The sequence below is a fragment of the Pelodiscus sinensis genome, chromosome 2, assembly GCF_049634645.1.
Source record: "Pelodiscus sinensis isolate JC-2024 chromosome 2, ASM4963464v1, whole genome shotgun sequence".
Lineage (NCBI taxonomy): Eukaryota > Metazoa > Chordata > Testudines > Trionychidae > Pelodiscus > Pelodiscus sinensis.
This window is the reverse complement of record NC_134712.1, coordinates 116,536,982-116,557,027: the sequence shown is the minus strand read 5'-3', so window position 1 is coordinate 116,557,027 and position 20,046 is coordinate 116,536,982. Positions and strand designations below refer to the sequence as shown.

Here is a 20,046-nt window from a genome sequence, read left to right as displayed (position 1 = left end):
GGTATTATGCATGTACTTTCTAATGCTATTTTTAAATCTACTGCCTATTGGTTTCATTGGGCAACCCCTAGCTCTTCTGTTATATAAGGATTAACACTTCCTTATTCCTCTTCACCAATTATAATTGTATAGATCTCCTATTGTATCCTCCCCACCCGCCTTAGTCATCTCAATGCTGCCAAAAAGCAAGGAAACATTATCAAGAAATTAAAGGAATTATTTCACATATCCCTCCATCTTCATTTGAGGACACAAAGCCTCAGGTTGAAATTTTGAAAGCCAGCAATGGGATTTAGGCTTTGTCACATGTTCAAGTTTAAAGTGCTTAAATGCAGCACTGTGATCACGGCATGAGCACTTGGAGAAAGCACCCCAGAGCTCTAGGTAAACGACCTCCATGAAGGGAGTAGCTAAGACTGCACCCAGCGCTGGGAGCCTGCTTACACTGGTGCTTTACAGCAGTGTTTTTCAACCTTTTTTTTTTTTTATAAAGTACCCCTTTTTAAAAAAAATTATAAGTACCCTTAGCCCCCCCCCCTATTCTAACCCAATGTACCTACCCCTCCCCCAGAGGCAGGCACCTCCAGTCCCTCTGCTCTAAACCAGTGCCCCTCCCCTTCCCCAGAGCCAGGCACCGGACATATGGTAACTCTAACCTTTGAAGTGCCCGCTCCCATCACCCAGCCCTGCCTCCGCAGCTTGTCTGCAAGAAGCAAGTGGCCTGCCAGCACCAGGCTCACTGCGTGGGGGTATGCGTTGCCACCTCAGCCTGGCGCCCTCCTAGCATGGAGCCCAGGGCACCTGCCCCCCTCACTACGCCACTGATGCAGGTGAGAGGTCCTTTGGAGCAAAGCTTATTGTGTCGCTTCACCACCTTTTAGCTCCTCCCACAGTGCCAGGGGGAAGGGGCGATGGGGCGATGGGGTTTTGTTGTACTGAGCTGCTAGCGGGGGTGGGGGTAATGCGCCTCTCTCCCCACTGGAGCACCCGGGGAGGCTGCCGGAGAGGAAATGAACTGAGAGAGGCGGCTATGGAAGTCACTTTTTTTTTCTCCCTGCCCAAACCTGCCCCCCAACTTGGAACTGCCCTGGGTCTCACCAGAGCCGCCACAGCCACGCGCTTTTCCCACCAGCGCTGGGGCGTGTGCACAGAGAGGCTGTTAACGTCCGGGCGCGCGGCTCTGAACATTCAATTTGACAGGCATGTGCTACCACCCCCTCCCCGATCCCCTTTGCAGGGCAAAACCCTGGACATTTTTTTACCAAATTTCACTTGAGGTACCCTCCCTGACTTCTCTTGCGTACCCCTAAAGATACGTGTACCAGCGGTTGAGAAACACTGCTTTACAGCACTGTATCTTGCTGCACTTGGGAAGGGGATTACACCCCTAAGTGAGTAAGTTACAGCACAGTAACTTGCCACTGTAGACAAGTCCGTAGTCACACTGCTCCGCTTGAAATTAATAGGAATTTTGTGACTACATCCCAGGACTGGGTTTGAATTTCTAAAGCTGAAACACTAATCTTTAATGCAGAGAAGCTTTTTTCTTTTTTAAGGTTAATTTAATCTGAAACGTACAAATGGCCAATGATACTACATACCGGTCAGACTGCATGGACGAGTGCATTTTTTAAATGTGCTTATTCCAGTCAGTTAGCACTCCCTAGAGTCAAGGCCTCTTTTTCAGTGCTGTGTTGAAAAGCTTAGTGGCTGTAAGCATCCATCCACTGAAGACAAAACCTTGAAATGTGACACTATCTTCTGTTTGAACTAAGTAAACATTGTGAATGCCTTGCCTCTAAATCTGCTGGCTGTCTTTGGATACTGTAGCCTTTGACTACTTTGGGGCCCCGGGTACTCCACTAGCCTTGGGAATTTTCCCCTTCTGACCCTCCCTGCCCCCCTTGCTGACCACAGACCTAACAATACCATTTCTTTCCATTTGTATTCTATCCCTCTCAGTGTCCAGTCTGAAATTTAAAATAAAATGTATGGACTCTATAGGCTCATGGCTACCAGGATTTTTGTACAATTTGTACCCTTTTCACCTTAGTGTGTCACAAATTCGTTCTCTATGGGTTTGTGGCCTTTAAGTGTCCTGTGAGTGTGTTTTGAAACAGCATGCTGTCTTTTTAAGCACTTGGTCCCTTTGCTAAGAAGTGCATGACTAAAACCCTGTGGACAGCTTTGACAGTCTAGTGATAACCTCCCCTTACTGTTTCATTTACCTACAGATTTCAAATCCCTGTGAGTTAGACCTTGCTCTTTACAATGGGCAAATGTTTAAATGTAGATGCTGGAAATAAAGCACCTTAATCCATTTTTATGTACCAAATAAGGGATTGAGTTAACTACAGCACAGCATTTCTGGAAAATCATGCCTTGCAAATTTAGCTCCCTAACTTTCAGTGCCCATTGGAAAAAATGTTGGCTGTATCTCCCATGTTTTGATCTTTCAGCAAATATGGCTTCTCGTTAATTTATCTTCTTGTGCCCCTATTATCTCTCTCTCTCTTTATACATACACACACACACACACTTATATACATATAAAAATGCGTGCATCTCTCTGTGAGTCTATACATTTCTCTGTATGTCTGAATCCATTTGTTCAAGAATTCTTCTAAACAGTAAGAGCTAGAACCACCAAATTTGGTATGCATCTTCCCCTTATCCTTATTTAAAGCAGAGTTAGGATTTGATTGTGCCAAGAAAACAGGAAGTGCTGGGAATAGGACTGTTTGCAATAATATGGAAAGGGAGGGGTGATATTGATGGACAAACACTTGTTGCCGAGTATGATCATCTTCCATGGGAGTTGTAGACTCTCAGGTGACTGATAAGGCCAATCCTGGAACCACAAGTTCTATTACAGTTAGGACAGATGTTTCCAGATACAGCAGGAGGCTGTTGACTATGACTAGAAGCCAGTCCCCACTTCCTCCTGTGCCTCTTCTCCTCCTCACCTTGTCAGTGGGCAAATTCAAAATGCAAGGAGTCATTGTGTAGGTCTTCTCTCCATTTTGAGAGATTCTGGGTGAGTGTCTCTCAAGTATCAACATCAATGTTGCACTTCTTTAAGTTATCCTTTAGCAAGTCCTTATAAATGCTTTCGTTGCCTTCCCACTCTGTGACACCGGTAAAATTTATTCTGACGAGGGCAGAGGATGGGTGGCAAGGACCATGCCAGAACTTTGCCTGCAGCACCAATAAAAGAGATACCACGATAGTTTCCATGGTCCGCTTCATCCCCTTTCTTAAAGAGGGTAACAATTTAGTTATCCCTCATTTCAATGGGAATCTCCTTCTTTATCCAGATTTTAAGGATAAGATGGCTAAGCTGCTGAATTAACTCTGGTCCACTGTCTTTAAAGAAGTCAGCAGGGATCCCATTTGGACCTGCGGCCTTGTTCTTCATCTGCTTGATGCAAATTGGGAGAGTCTCCGATCTCATCCCTAGAAGGTTGTTGGGGGATTGGCTCAACATGAAGTTACAATTAATAAGATATTCAAAATGTTCTTTCCAGCAAACATTAATGCCTTCGTTGTCCTTCAGGAATGTGATTTCAACCTTAGAGTGAAGGTGGTTCATGCCATGAAACGCTAGCCCATAAACAGCCTTAATGGCACTAAAGAAACCACATGTATTATGGGTGTCCACGAGATGTTGGAGTTCTTAGGCCTTCTCAGTCCAGCATTTGTTCTTGAGTTCTCTGATTTTTATGTTGGATTTCCGCCCTCGCCTTAGCATGGACTTCTCTCTTTGTATTGCAATTTATATTGTTCGGCCAAGCACAAAATGCCATTCTCTTGTAATTGATGAGTTGTTTAATTTCAACATCATTTTCATCAAACTAGTCCTGATGCTTTTTGGTGGGGTAGCGTATGGTTTCCTCACAGGCACTGATGATTGCTGCTTTCAACTGGCTCCAGTGTTCCTCAATTTCTTCCGGAAACTCTGCTGAAAGCTTTTCTACTAAGACTGCTTGAAAGTGGTCACACTTAATGGAGTCCTTCAGATCTTGAACTTTCAGCTTGCACCTGATCTGCTAATTTTGCAGCCTCCATTTGGGGTGGACCTTAATTTTGGATCGAATGAGGCGATGATCAATCCAGCAATCATCGACACTTGCCATTGCTCTTGTGAGAAGTACGTCATCATGATCTTGAGCAGGAACTAGGACATGGTCGAGAAGATGCCAGTGCTTTGAATGTGGGTGTCTCCAAGTTGCTTTGAACTTGTACTTTTGTCGAAAATGGGTTTTTGTGACGGGAAGTTCATGTTCAGTACACTTGGTCAGAAGCAGGATTCCATTTGAGTTGTTTTTTGCCAACTTCTTCTTTCCCAATAGTTCATTTCCACAGGTCTGAGTCTCGTGCAACGTATGTATTGAAATCCCCCAGATTAATGATCTTATCTTCTTTAGGGGTCTCTGATAAAATGGCTTTCAGCTGAGAGTAGAAATCTTTCTTTACTGCCTAATTGGCGTCTATTGTTGGTGCATAGGCGCTCACGATAGTTGCCTGTTGGTTTTTGGGGAACTTCAATCAGGGTATCATAAGCCACTTATTGATGCCAGCTGGCAGCTCAGAAAGGCACCTTATGAGCTTGTTCTTAATAGCAAAGTCTACTCCATGCAATCGAGGTTTATCTAAAGATTTTCTCTTCCAGAAGAAGATGTAACCTCCTTTCTCCTCCCTCACCTGTCCTTCATCAGCTTCTTCTAGTTTTGGACAAGGCAGCAATATTGATGTTTAACCAATTCAATTCACGAGCAATGACAGCTGTATGTCACTCTGGTCAATCACTGTCTGAGTTGACCATAAGGGTACATACATTCCAGATTCCAAAGTTGAAAATGTTCTTACATTTTCGACCATTGGGGTGGTGATCTTGCTGAATGCAGCTATCCAGCCAAGAGAAAAGAGGCAAGACTATTTTTAGGGCACTTTTTCTAGCTCCTTCCCTTAAGAGTGGGTCCTTAAGATGACTACTCAGTCATGGGTGCAACTCCCAAGATACTCGACCTGCCTCAGTCCTCGAGCAAGACAACTGAATCACACACCCACTGCCTGTGTATTGGTCTGTGACTGGGAACTTCCAGATTTCACTGTCCTGTTCCTGTCACCACTCGCCAGACTTCTGACTTGTGCAGGTGTTATTTTCCCCAAAACTGGAAGATGCCTGTGCGGGACTTGTTTTAAAGTGGAGAGATGGGTGTGCAATAGTCACCCCGCTGTCCTTGACAGATAGAGGGCTTGAAACCAGTGGCATGGATACCACGATAATTGGAGATCCTCTAACTGCTGCAGCCTTCATTCGCCTTCTAAGCTGTTACAACATTACACAAGAGTTTCAACTCCACTGTGCAGTTATTCTCTTTTTGCTCTGCCATTGAGGACTTCTTGGATCACACTTTGTCTGGAACCTCACCCTTGACCAGTCTGCCATAGGAGTACATGATTCCAGGCAATGTCGCTCTTGGGGGTTATTGGAACACTCAAGCCTCTCCACTACTCTAAGGTGGTGACCCATGGAGAGGTAGGGAAGGTACAGAGGGGAGGGATGTGATAATCGGAGTGGCCACTGGAGACAAAGGGCCCCTGCGAGTGGTGGGTAGGTATGAACAAAGGTCCTTGGCAGGTGAAGGGGGGGGGAGAAACTCCAGTCTGCTGGGACCCCCAGCCCTCCTCACCCCCAATCCTCATTCTCTCACACTCTTCATGACCCGAGCCTCCTGTCCTGCCCTGATCCCCAACTCCGAGGCCCTGACTTCTTCATCTTTCATACCACCAGCCCTTTCACCTTGAAGGACTGAGGAAAAGATGGGTAAGTCTTCTAGTTTACTTATATTAGAAGCAAGGAATGGCCCCAAACAAGGAGACATCATAGAAGAAATTCAGTGAGCTTGTTAGGTAGAGACCTCCCTACAAGATTAACTCACTGGCCATATATAATCAAATTATGCTTCACCGGGTGGTTTAGCAAAACTGCTTCTCATATTTTTCTACAAGTCATGTTAAGATAACTGTTCTATAATTGCTCCCTCCTTCCGTGACCCTTTGTTGCAACAATGATGTTTAACACTTCCCAGACCTCAGGAATCTGATCTGTCATCAGAGAACTTAAAAAAATATCAGCAAGGATTTCACTAATTTCAATCTTTCCCATTTCTTCAAAGAAAGGAAAAAATGTCCTTTTACCATGTGGAAATATTATAAATACTAGAGATCTAGCACTTTGTATATCAGAACTGGGGTCCTTTTTTCCGCACAGTTCCATAGTCATCTTAGAGTTTGTTAAGATGGGAACATTTACACCTTGGATTAAATTACAGCGGTTCATTGTATCTACATTAGGCGTTCTCACTGCTTACGTCAGTCCAAATATCCCTAATCTATAGAACCCTAGCACTTCTCGCTTGCCAAAAGACATGGTAGTGGTCTTCAAGCAGTTGTCCATCCTCTTCCTCTTTTATAAAGAAAAGAAGAACACTAACCTACTGCTTTTGTTATATCCTCTACTTCCAATTTGTAACAATTCAGGGGGAGGATCATTTCTTTCTCTTTTGCCTTTCTAGTGTAGCTATATTTGACAAAATATTATTATTAGCTGGAATGATCTTGACAGCAGAATGTTCAGTAATTCTTTGTCTTCCTGTAAGTATCTGTTTAACCTGCTTTTGCTTGTTTTGTTTTTAATAGATGTCTCAGTCCTCCTTTGCAGCTTGCTTATATTGTAAAAGGGGTGTGGGTGTGGGTGTGTGTGGGTGTGAGAAAGAGAATTCCACTTATTGATTACCATAATCTTTATATCCTTGCTTAACCAGAATAGCTTTAAGTTTCACTCTCCTAAAATGTTTTTCAAATACTCGGTTCTATGTTTCCCGTGCTTTGTAGCATTCCAGTACAAATTCCTTGGGGCATATCACATTTTCCCAAATTCAAAAATGTTCGTGCTGCTTCCTTTAAGTGTTCTTGCCCTGAAGAATATTTAAAATCAAATGAAACTGTGAACACAGAATGAGAGGTGCCCCTCAGATTCCACTTTTATTTTTCAAACAAGCCTCATTTCCTACTGTTAGGTCCAGAATTGGCTCTGAGGCTGTACTCTGTTCAACTGTGTGTATAAGAAAACCCATGCTTCCCTTCCTTACCGGTCTGTTTTGTCCCCAGTGCAACTAGGTAATTTGCATTAACAATCATGTGTTAGATGCTAGCTTTGAAGGAAGAATAATCCTTAGACTTTTCCTGACTGTTTTTCTTACTGGTAACCCAGTAAATAAACTCCTTACATATAATTCTGGCAATTTTGCAGACCTCTCTTGTCTATTTTTTTTTCTTTTTAAAGAATTTCTTGATCTGCTTTCTTTTCTTGTCCTGGAAGTGTCTCACATCGGATAATCCCTATCTTGGTATATGATCACCATGCTTGCCCTTAGCTCTTCTCAAATGTCAAATGCTTCAGGATTACCATTGAAAACTTCGATTTCTAATTCAGTTCTATAAGGATAATAACGAAGGTGTGTTGCACCTTTCATAAGGAACTCGGCCCTTGACAAACATTTAATATTTAAGCATCTCAAGTATTCAAAACGGTGAGTAAACTGAAGCACAGAAAAGCTAAGCAACAGTCAGTGATAGTGCTAGGAATAGACCAGAGGAGCAATGCGCTCTAATCATGGGTGCTGGGCATAAGAGGCAAGGGAAGGCAATCCCTTCCTGTGCCTTAGTGCTCAACCTCTTCCTTCTTTCTATCCCTGTTCTGATCATTCTCCCACAGCAGGCTGTTGCAGCCTGATGAGTGTTCCTCCAAATGGGATCTAGCAAGTGAAAAAGCTTCCAGCTTGCCAGGCGCATTAGCATAGCACTGAACTTGTGAAAGAACCAGTTAGTGATAATGAAACTATTTAATAGGCATGTGTCAATCCTGGGTTATATACTGTCCGTTTTTTAATTTAATAACGAAAACAGTCATGCATTACTGTAATATGGCTACAGGACATTAGCTTAAAATTTGCTTTACATAATTCATAAGTTTGTTGCTGAAGATTATAAAATCACAGCTCTACTAAAATCCTTGCACAGATATATACAGACTTAGCCTTAAATCTTTGGATCTTCAGACATCTGAAGATCTGTATATATAAAAAAATTTCCTGACAGACAACAGGACAAGGGTGCAGAGCAGCAGTTCATCCTGCAGCAGCCACTTTGCCAAACTACTTGGGGAATGACTCGGGTCCGCCACAGGACAGGAGGTAGTGGCAGCAGCTGCTGCAGATGGAAGGGGGAGGGAAAGGGCTGGAGACCCTCGGCTATCTCCGGAAACGCCATTCGAGGCAGTGCCACCCTGCTTGGCAAGCTTTGGGAATGGGGAGGAATGGAGCTTCAGCGACCTTCAGAAATGAGGGTGGGAGGGGCCACACGTGGGGTGGAGGGTACTTGGAGCCTGGCTGCCCAGAAAAGGTGAGAGTCTGGGGGTGGGGTTGCTACAACCCCAGCCTGGGCACGCACACCCCTGCTGTGTTTGGTGCTCCCTACATCTTGACCCTGCTCACCCAAACCCCGGAACAGTGATGAATCCATGCCTGCCTTAGGTGCCCTGGGGGAGTTTTAAGCATGTCTGCAGCAGGGTGGGCTCAGGGTATGAGAAACAGGCACCCCCAGATGTGTGCCTCTTATTCATTGGCATGTGTAGCATTGGCATGCCCCAGAGGGCTGTCTGCTGGCAGCATGATGCAGTCCCAATCTATTCAGTCTCTCCTCACACAGACCTTCCTGGGTCTCTAATCATTTTCACTACCTGGCTTACAATTCTTTCCATGTCTGCTGCATCTTTTGGGAGGCACAGTGACCCAAAGTGAACACAGCCAGCACTGCAGGTAAGGGCAAACTCTCAACTTACAGAATGGCATGAAAATTAAGGTTCTCAATTAATTGTAGTTAACTCAAGCAATTAATGCAAAACAAATTAGCTAGGTTTTAAAAAGCAGCAATAGGCAGCGCCTGAACTATGGTGCTGGGAGCTGCGCAAAAGCAAGTAAGTGACCCCTCCTCTACCCCAAGCCGAGACCTCGCACAACCAGCCGCCTCACTCACCTCCCTCCCGAGACCACCAACCCCCTCACTCACCTCCACATCCTCAGCCCTGCACCCTCCCCCTGGCCAGATACTTTCTCTCAGCCTGCTCCGGCACCCACCCCTGCTCTTGTACCCTCTCACCTGCCAGGCACCTACCAGGAATGTAAAACTTTGATCATTTGGCTAACTGAATAGTCGATGCAATTGGCATCGACTATTCGATTAGTCGATAAGGGAGCTTCGGCCTTTGAAGTGTAGCAATAGCCCCAGGGATTGGTCCTGCTTTGGGCAGGGGGCTGGACTTGATGACCTGCTGAGGTCTCTTCCAGCTTTAATTTGATGATTCACTTCAAAGGCAAAAGTGCTGTGGGGAGCACGGGGCCAGTGGGGGACTCACTGTCCCCATGCTCCCCATGGCATTTCAAAGTGGCAGCGCCATGTGGAGCCCGGGGTCAGCTGGGGACTCTGAGTCCACAGCTGACCCTGGGCTCTACACGGTGCTTCCACTTTGAAACACCATGTGCTCCCAGCTGACCCAGGCTGCATGCGGCATTTCAAAGCAGCAAAGCTGTGTGGAGCCTGGGGTCTGGCCCCAGGCTGCCCGCAGTGCTGCCACTTTGAAACCCTTCCCTTCTCCCCATCCTCCCCCTTGCTGCCTCTTTCTGATAGAGGCAGCAACAGGGTGTGGGGAGAAGCAACTAGTCGACTAGCCTGTCAACTATCAGACAAGTATTTGCTTATCGGATAGTCGACTGGTCGTTCACATCCCTAACATCTACCTCCAGCCTGCTCCTGCCTCCTCCTCCCTGGCCAGACACCCTGCCCTCAGCCCATTCCTGCACCCTCCCCATTGACCAGACACCTATCCTCAGAGAGAGGGGGGATGGCAAGTATAGCGAGCAGGTAGCAATTTTTAAATAAATTCTTCAAAGGCCACCCTTACCTAAAATGCACATTTTAATTTTAATTACTATACAGGTTGAACCTCTCCAGTCTGGCATCCTTGGGCCCTGACCAGTGCTAAACCAGAGAATATGCTGAACCACAAGAGGTCAATATTATCTAGTTGCATTACCAGCACTTCCACTGCTCACTGGGCTCTTAGAAGACATTTGAGCTACATCTACACAACAGGCTTCTTATGCAAAAAGCCTTTTGCACTAGAGTTTTTGCACAAAAACTTCTTGCACAAGAGCACATTCATACCTCAAAGCACATTGCAAAAGCCATGTGCTTTTGTGCAAGAGAGAATCCACACTGCTGGATGCTCTTGCGCAAGAAAGCTCTGATGGCCATTCACAAAAACCTTGTAGTGTAGACATAGCCTTGGAGTAAATTAGAGCTAAATAACAGCACAGAACACTGAGAGCCGAGGCAGGTGGCTGTAAACAAACTTTATGGGACTGAGGCAAACTTGGGCCATGCCCATAAGTGGACATCTGCTACCTAAAATCACACTGGACTTTGAATGTTGCTGGACCAGCAAGTACCGGACTAGAGAGGTTGAACCTGTAGTACAAAACCTTGCTTCTAAAGTTTTCCTATCATATCTGATGCAATTTCTCCCTAGAGGGACAACAATCCTTTTCTTCCAGCTAGCTGATCAAATGAGTTTCCCTTTCTTTACTTCTGACTGAACTAGTTTTAAAAGAACCCTCCACCAAAAGAAGTATCTTAGTAAGAGAGAAACTCCTTTGTTATGCCTAAAATCTTTGGAAACATATTTTAACATAAACACATGGTGAAATTTCATAAACATGTCTATTGTTTAAGAGATCACACAAAATAAATGAGTATTCCCACTTTCTAAAAGCAGTGAACTTTTTAATGAACACACTAAACCACTCTGATTAATTTAAAATAATGTCTTTGTTTCAGTGTGCCTTAAGAGTATATTTAAAATATAAAATTAGCTTAGGAATATTAAGAAAATGTAAACCAGAAAAGAGCTGCATTGTGTATTCCATAATATTTAATGTTGTATTAAGCAGGATAGCTGACTTGCCCTTATTACAAAGTTTTTGCAAATAAATCTCTCTCAAATTTCAGAATATATAAAAAAAACCTGACAAAATTAGGTGCTTTTAATTAGGTACCTTCTGTATGTCCAGTCTTCACAATCTGGCATGAAGTAGAAAGACATTTTAGAAGAGTGGGTTTGATTTTTTTCAAATGTCATTTGCTACATGTGGGATCAAGGATTTGGCAAGTAGGAGAGGGGAGGAAAGAAAAGAGAGAGACATTGGGGAAGGAGCGAGACCTGGGCTGAGTGGGAGCAGGGCCTGGAGGGTGGAGTATGGGTGGGGCCACAGGCTGGGGTAGCTTGCTCTCCCCAAGCAGCAGCTTCAGCCACCACCCAAGGCTTTAACCATGTGCTTAAGTGCTTTGCAAAACTTTCATATTAAGTAAAGCAGTTCACCTCAAGCAAGATTTGACCCAAATATTTGTGGAAATTAAAAATATGTCAGTTGATTATGTTTTCATTTCCATGCACCTCTCTAGTCAGGAGTGGACAGGCTGAATATTCCGAAAGAGCCTGCTCTCTCCATTCCATTGGTTCCATATGAAGGTGTTTTGTTTCCTTTCTTATTCCCTCCTTTGCTTTTCCTTCCCCAATATTCCTTTAAATTCTTTTATTCCTGGAATATTACTGTGTTTCTGTGGGAAGTATGTGAAGATCATTTTTATCAGATGATCTCATTTGTAAGGTAATCTACCCTACATACCTTTAGTGGGTTTGTGTGCAATTCTGCTCACTGTTTTATTAATCATTTTAATAAATACCCTTGTCCTTTCCTTCTGCTGTAAGACTAACTAACTACCCAGGCATTCATCCTTTTGTAGAGGAGCTGCTATCTGCAGTGCATGCTTCAAATAACCTTCTGCTTGTTGTTTCACAATTTGCTCATTACATCATACTTGACAGTCCCTTCTTTTAAATCTACCTCAGTGACATTCAATCCTGGAATCCTGCTGGACACTACCATTATGGTCAGTCCATGCTATGCTTCTCAGTTAACCAGTTGCTGCCCTTTATGCAGTGCTGTTTCTCCTCTGCTGTGCCTCTAACATACTCTTCTGGCAACTTTCACAGCTGGCCCTGCTCTTCCTCATGCCCTGCTGTCATTCCTGAGGTTTAAAATGAGCTATGTGTCATCTGTGAACTTCCCGTATTCATTGATCTTCCTGAGAACATCTCTCTAAATCTGCCATCTGATCCCTTAGGACTGCAACTAACTGACAACCTTTAACAAAAGGAAAGTGTTCTTTTAACTCCTCTGATCTCAGGCAAAACTGTTTTGTGCTCTGAATGTTGCACCATATTTATTTGAAAATTCATGGCCTTTTTTGAAATGGTAAAAGTGACTGAAGAAAATTGACTGATTTTTGCATTTAAAATGTTCTGCCATGAGTGAAGAGAGTGTAAAGCCTTTGAAAGATTAATTTGGAGACAGAGCTGTCACCCAGGCAAATGGCTGCTCCCTGCCCCCACCCCACCCCCACTTGATCATTCCTTTAAGGGAGGCTGACAAGTGATAATTAGTGGTAATTGTAGAAATGCAAGCGATCTAGGCCCTACACTTGAAAACACTTTAAAATCAAGCCTGAGGGAATGGAGCATTGGAATTGAGGAAGAGGAGAATGACAATAAAAGGTTAATTAGCTTCCTAATTAGGCCCCTAACCCTGAAAAGCATTTAAGCATGTGCCTAACATTATGCATGAGGGTCATTGGTGGGATGTGGACACTGACATATTTAAAATTAAGCATGTGCTTAAGAGCTTTGCCAAACTTCAGATGAAGAAAAGCCATTCAGCTCAAATAAGAACTGATATTTGTCAATCCAAATATTTATGGAGATTCAAAAAGTGCCAGACTGCCAGTTAGTATTTTTGTGTGTGTGTGTCCTTATACCTCTGTAGTCAGGAGTACACATATCCTGAGAGAGCCTGTTCCCTCCAGATTCCCAACACAGGTTTGCAGACCTAAAAGGATCAGATTAATTTCACATAGCTTTTTATTTTCGTCAACTGTTCCTCAGGCTGTGCTTCCCATCTCTGACTGACAAGAAGTGCTGTTGCTATCAAGCTAGATTATCTCAGTCACTCCTCTCCTGTTTTCTTCTCTTATTTGATTTTGTACTCTCTGGGTTTTTCCCGCATCTGTGGATTTATTTGTACTTATATTATACATCTCTTCTTAGCTCATCTTGTCTTCTTTCCTCGGCCACCCCTCCATATGTCCCCCTCTTCCCTCCTTCATAATCTCTGTTTTCTCACTCTTCTCCCCATGCTTTGTTTTCTTATCTCTGCCTGAACTATCCTGTTGATGCACAGACTCCCTGTGCTAAAGCATCTGTGTTGGAAGAAGCACAGTCTTACCAGAGAGAGAATTGAGAACGGGAGAGACTGGAGCATTTAAAATACATAACTGAATTCTTGCTTCAGGGAGTGCTAGCCCTCAATCATCCTCACCACATATCTAATTTGCCACTCACTAATCTTTTCCTGACTATTTTCCATTAGCGCTGTCTCTTTTCCATTCACCCACATGGAGTAAGATTTTTCGAAAGAGACTAGGGCCAGACTTTCAAGTGCTCTGCAATATGGTCAAATTTGCAGAAGAGCTCAGCATCTGATTTGTTGGGCTCTTTTGAAAATCTGGTCACTTATTTTGGTTCCTAAATGGGATTTTTTTTTTAAATCAGAGCCCTTTATTGAAGCCTGTCAAAAAAGTTATAATTTTTTTATGGAAAAAACAGGAGCAAATAATTAATTTAAAAAGTCACAATTTTCCCCCAGCTGTAGGCCTACATTTTTCAGGTATAGATTTACTTGCCATTGCTCACAACTCAGATGATGCTGTCTCAAGGTGTTTTTGTGCATTTAAAATGCAGTAAGGGCATGAATGAGATGGATAAGAAAAATGCCACTCCTGGGCTTTGGATGCAGGGGCCTCCATCAACCCTAAAGTAAAATACTGCAGTGCCAGAATCTCATCCACTTTTCTCTCTATCCTTCTGTGGTAGTGTGTGGGTGCCTAGAGGGAAGTGACAGTTACAAAATACCAGCATGTGACTGACATACTGTAATACTGATGTTAAAAATACCTTCTGCTAAACTTGCATTGAAAATTAGTTTTAGTATTTAAGTCATCCAAACAGGGCTATTCAATGAAAGGTGTACCTGTATATGCCTTGGCACACCATTTTTTCATGTTTTAGGGACAATATTTATTTTTATGTAAAACCCCGTATCTCTCACCACTTCCCTGAGCTCTCTGGTCTTTACCCATATGGGCAATATGAAAAAACATGACAAATTACACATTTAAAAATAAATGAGAAAGCAAGTCTCTGTAAAAACAAGACATTGATTTCCAGTAAAAGAGTGAATGTTTCTGCAACAGGATGTGGATTTGGAGAGTTTTCAAGGGTGGAGATGCCATGCAGAGAAGCCGGTGGGCTGGCTCTTTCTCCTGACAGATGACTGTAGTACTAGTCAGAATTCCCTTTGACAGTGGTATCAGGGAAATACCAGGTTGTGTTCACCCATCAGCGGGGTAACTTTTCTTTTAATTACCCAAATATTTATTTTTTCAGTTCTGTTTCTTTCCTGTCAGCTTTTAGCTAGAGACATATTAAATGGAGCCATTTTTCTTATTCTGATAATGGACTCAGAAGGTGTCTGCTTTCTGAAGTGTACACAGTTCTCAGGTGCGTGCCTCAGCACCTGATACCCTACAATAGCGACGTATTTCCTGCCAGGCTGAACATAGACATGTTGGATTGTGGCTTGTCTTGCACTACTGCATAGAAGCAAATGCCCACAAGACATCTCTGAGCTCCCTGCACCAGTTGCCTGCATTGCAGATAACAGCCCAGTGGGGAAAACAACCTCAGCAGAGCACATGCAGTTATGCTGATGCTCTGGGGGATGTGCCAGGTATAGTGCTGCATCTGTTTCAAAACAAGGGACAGCTAGCAATGCAATAATAAACATGGTCTTGTGGTAAAGCCACAAAAACTTTTTAAAAACCAATGGTCCTGTAGCACTTTAGAGACTAACAAAAATCTAGAAATAGTTTCGTGAGCTTTTGTGGGCACAGCCCACTTCTTCAGATGACATAGCCACAGTTTCCTGACTACTAAGTCTTACTGATTTTGACCCTTGCAATTCCTGTTTAAATCTCTGGAAAAAATCAAACCATTCATGTGAAAGATCTGAAGGAGAGAATAAAATGCCAGACTTGGTTGCTGGTAGAAAACAGGTCAAAGACCACTATAAAGGAAACATTTAACTTGCTAGTATACAAACTTGTGAAAGGATACTTTAGTCAGGGTCCTTCCTAGGCATATGCAGCTACATAAGACACCATGTTATTTGGGGCTCCGTGTACATAGGGCCACCACCAGGACAGGGCAGCATGGTGTGAGCAGCACCAGCTCCAGCAGCCAGCCCTATCTCCCAACCTCCCTATGGCTGTGCCCAGCCACTGCTCACTGCCTTCTTCTGGAAATAAAAATTGCTGCCCATCTCCAGCTGGCTGCATGACCACTTCTAGCTCCGGCTCCAGCCCATAGCTCATGCTGCACCCTGCCTGGGCCTCCCACCTGTTCTCCTGCCAGCCTCCCTGTCCTGTTCCTCCTGACCCCCACATTGCCTGTCCCTGTAACCCCAAAGCCTTGATTGCAGCTCCTGTGGTTGGTGCAGGTGCTTGGGCTGCAGAGGGCACACCAGGAATCATAAGGACAGAACTAACTCTTGAGCTTAAAATGCTATTCTAGGACTCAAAAGATCTGTGTTCAATTCTTGGGTCTGCCACTATCTTCTTTTGTGACTCTGGGCAGATCTGTTTAGCCTGTTGAATAAAACTCTTAAGTGTATGCTTATTTTTAAGCTGGTACTAAAGTGCTGAATCAGGGCTTTGATTTCTTGAGTCTTCTTTTGTAAAATCTTTTTTAAAATTTTTATAGGCCTGCCTCTGCTCCTGTTTGTCCCCCAATTCTCTCCTTTATGCCTTGCTAGAGGACTTACCTGGTGTTGACTAGGTCTTCCAGGGCAGGGAATTAGTGGTGTGTGTGGGTAAGTACAGGGGTCAGGGCAGGGCCTTGGGGATGTGAGGACTTCCCTTATCCTGCCTTCCACTGGGGCAGCCTGGGTGTTGGCTGTCTTGCTGCTTCCAGGGGGAAATTCATTAATGTTTGTGAGGTTCACCCAAATTACTGATACAAAAACCATATAGATAGGTAAAGTTGTGAAGCTACCTGGGTGAATAAAATTAAATAAATTTTTAATTGGAAAAAATAGATTTTTGTATAAATTGAATTTTTAATTTAAATTAAATACATTTTTGTAAATATACCTGTATTTAAATTTGAATTTGAATGAGGCAATCTGTTGGCACGAAAACTTATTATAATCTATTCAACTAATTTAAATTAGATGAAAATAAATAAATAAACAGTGCATATGTGCTGCCAAGTTGTAAAGGAAGTCAAATCACTGAACCACTGGAAGTCACTGGCTAAGCATCTACACCCAGACTTTTTAGCAAGTTACAGAGAGAATTGTCATCATTTCCATTTATTCAACTAGTTTATTTAGTTCAATGACTATTTCATTCAGAGTTCTGAAACTAGTAGAAAGCTGAAAAATCAGGAGAGCTTGTATTCCTCTTTCAATCTATGAATAAGAAGTAGGTGAGAGTGGTTAGCTCTACTCGTTCTAAAATCTTGAAGGACATGGTGCCCAGAAACAATTAGTTTAGTTCACTATTTACAGTTTAGATTGGTTACCTGTTTTAATACATCAATTATCTTTAAATGCAAATTTGTTTTGATAAAAAAATGCTTCTGTATACAGCACATTTAAGATAACTTTATTAACAATAGAAAATAAATTGAATCCTGTTTGTGATTTTTCAGTTGAATTTCCATCCAGAGAATGGATGACACAAATTGCAAGTAATAATCTAATTAGAAATGCATCATTCACCATTTTCTAACATAAAAAATGAAAAAATAAGGAACTGAGTATGAGTAAAAATTTAGCTGTATAGCTGCTTAACTAAACATGTGGAATGCTCTTAGTGAGCAAAAAAAAAACACCCCAAAAACAAACAAACAAACAAAAAAAAACCTACAAAACATTTTCAAATATTGAGTTTTCTAACAAATTCATAATTTGGGGAAAAGCAGACCCTTTCTATGACCATTTTAGCTTGTTTGAACCCTAGTTTCTGTTAAAAAAAATTTTTTTGATCAGTCTAGTTTATCCTCAGGAACTCCATCCTTTTCACTTTAAACTCACTTGAACATTTCACTCTTGCTTGACTTTGAGCAAACAATTGATGGGGCTGGAGAATGAAATTGTTGTAAAAACTCATGAATCCACTCTTTTTACGTCACCATTACCAAACTAGCAAAATTGGGCAGGAGGCGTGAGGCTATGAAGCATGTTTTTAATTGTAGTGACCAGATATAATAGAGCAATGCAATGGATGGATGTTATCTTTGGATCTCGTTATTTCCCACCTCTGCATGATACCATAATAGTCTGTGACAGTGAGACTGCTTGTGACAAAACATGAGCAATTTTGAGCAATTTTGCTAATTGATTTTAGCATCATGCCACATTCCCAGTGTTTACTAATAATCAAGGAGCATTTGTATGTGTGTAGGGCACTTTGGCACGATGAGAGACCATATTTCTTCCAAACCTTTTTTTATTGTTTAAAACTCCAGAAATTATTTGCATGCTATAATAGCTATAGAACTTTTCTTGAACCAGGGAATGGATCTTAATGCCAGTCTTGGATATATTGTCTGGTCTCCCAGTTGGGGAAGTAAAAGGGAGATGGTAGCTATCAGCAAAGCAGGAGGGACTTACAAAGAGTGTTCTACTTTAGAGTAGCTGGTAATCAGGGCCAGTGTTCACGCTTAGCATCTGACCAAAGCAGACTAAATGAAAAATACTACCAAGCTTCAAAAAGATTTAGTAATAGATTAAAAGTGCCTGCCTTGACAGATATTTTTTTTATCCAGAATGAATGAAGGCTGACTAGGTGAAGTTGTTTTAATAATACACAGACAATAATGCATCTGTCACTTGACAGACATAATATTTAAGACATTCACATGTTCTGGCATAACATAAAATAGGCTCAGTCACTCATCCTTTGGAAACACGTAACCTGGCCTAATTTAAATCTCTTCTTTTCAGCTTTACCAATATATTTTAGTAGCTTTGGTAGAGCCCTCAGATGACTAGTGACTTTAGAATTTTATCTGTTGTATTGTGGTTAAGCATGGAGTAAACTAAAACTCTGTCAGCCCTTCTGCAAATGCAGAAATACAGTACTATAGACAGTCATTCAAATGCAAAGCAAACCACCTGATTGCCTCCCAAAAATATCTTTTAAATTAGATTTCCTTTTTGCAACCTTTTTGTATTTTTGCAGGCTTTCTTTTTTGCCAGAGTGCTGAACTATACTGCATTTCAGTCATGCTTAATATTGAATGCGGAAAAGATGGATTAATAATAATGAAAACAAAAAATGTATTTTAAAGTGGGAAGGCTGCCTATTTTCTTGTACAGTAATCTGTGACAAATATATGTTTGTAATTCACTACATCTGTTACTGAGTCTGTGCTTTCCAGATCTTAGTTTAACAAAGTTCTGGGTGGAGCTGAGCAGGAAAGAAATATTTTTGTTGTTTTTATTTTTGTTTCATCTGATTAACCCACAAAACACACAGTTTTTCCATATTCTGAGACTTAATATATGTGTATATATAATATGTAAACTTTTCTAAAATAACAAGGACCTCTGCCCAAAGTGATTGGCTCCTACTATAGATTTTCTTTAGATACTAATTGTAAATCCCCAAACCTCTAATCTATGGCTCAGTTCCACTTCTGCTCCTACCCTCTATATCAGTGCTTTGGGAGGATTAGAAAGTTGATTATGATGATGAAATTGTAAACAGAGGAAATGTGAGGAATTAGGGAAAGCTCAGGTTAGTGATATGACCAGGTTTGCTCTGTGTGCTGTATTGGTAACTAAGCAACAAAGCCTACCTAGCTCTCTTTTTATATCACTTTGTGTCACCCTGGATTGTGTGTTGTGACATTTGCTCTGCACTCCAAACAGTTCTTCTGTACTGCTAATCCCATAAGGTTAATAAAGCCTTTTTATCCTAGACATAGTTAGATTAAAGAGGCTACAGAAGAGTTTCCTAAATTGTATTCCTTCCCCTCCTCTCCCTCCCCCACCATTCCCCTTCTCCCAAATAAATGCTTTATGGATATAATCTTTTTATTAAACATATCTATCATGTGTCCAGTGCTAGAGAAGAACAACAAAAGTGTGATTTGGATTTTGAAACAACCCAAAGAAACCAACCAGCTCAAATGCTATATGTAGTGAAACAGAACTCAGGAAGGTAGGCATAGGAGGAACCCAAATAGCCATAGAGATAAGCAACCTATCTGCAAAGAGGTCAGCATTCACATGGTTCAAAATGTGGTGGAAATATGAAGGCAACAGAAAAAAAGAGGGAGGCTGCGGGGAGGGAATCTGTAAAACGGTCAGGGATGGATTAATTCCACCATAGGTAATTTATGCATTTTTGAAGTGCAGCCAGTTAGGGGGTTTTGGTAGATGGCCTCTGATGGGAGTTTCATTCCTCAGACACTTTGCAGTGAAAGTCCTACACTTTTCACATCCTGTATTAAGGACCAAAAAAAACTACACTAGCCTGATAGTTACTGCTGGGCAGAGTCAAAAAGCAAGAGGTGATCACTTTCTTAGGTAGCTAAATCCTATATTGTGAAGGGCTAACACCTTGAACTGTATTTTTGACATCCAACGAATCAGTGTAGCTTGTGATGGTTACACGTAACCTTTCCCTGTTTTAAGAAGCAAGCTTTTCATTCTTCATCTGCTTCAGTCAATGATC

The 20,046-nt window shown here is 42.2% G+C and overlaps 1 protein-coding gene across 2 annotated transcripts in view; it reads left to right on the top strand.

Annotated features, from left to right (window-relative positions):
• Positions 1-20,046, top strand: part of GMDS (GDP-mannose 4,6-dehydratase) — a 539,856-nt gene that overhangs the window by 441,705 nt on the left and 78,105 nt on the right. The gene's annotated exons all lie outside the window — the stretch shown is intronic.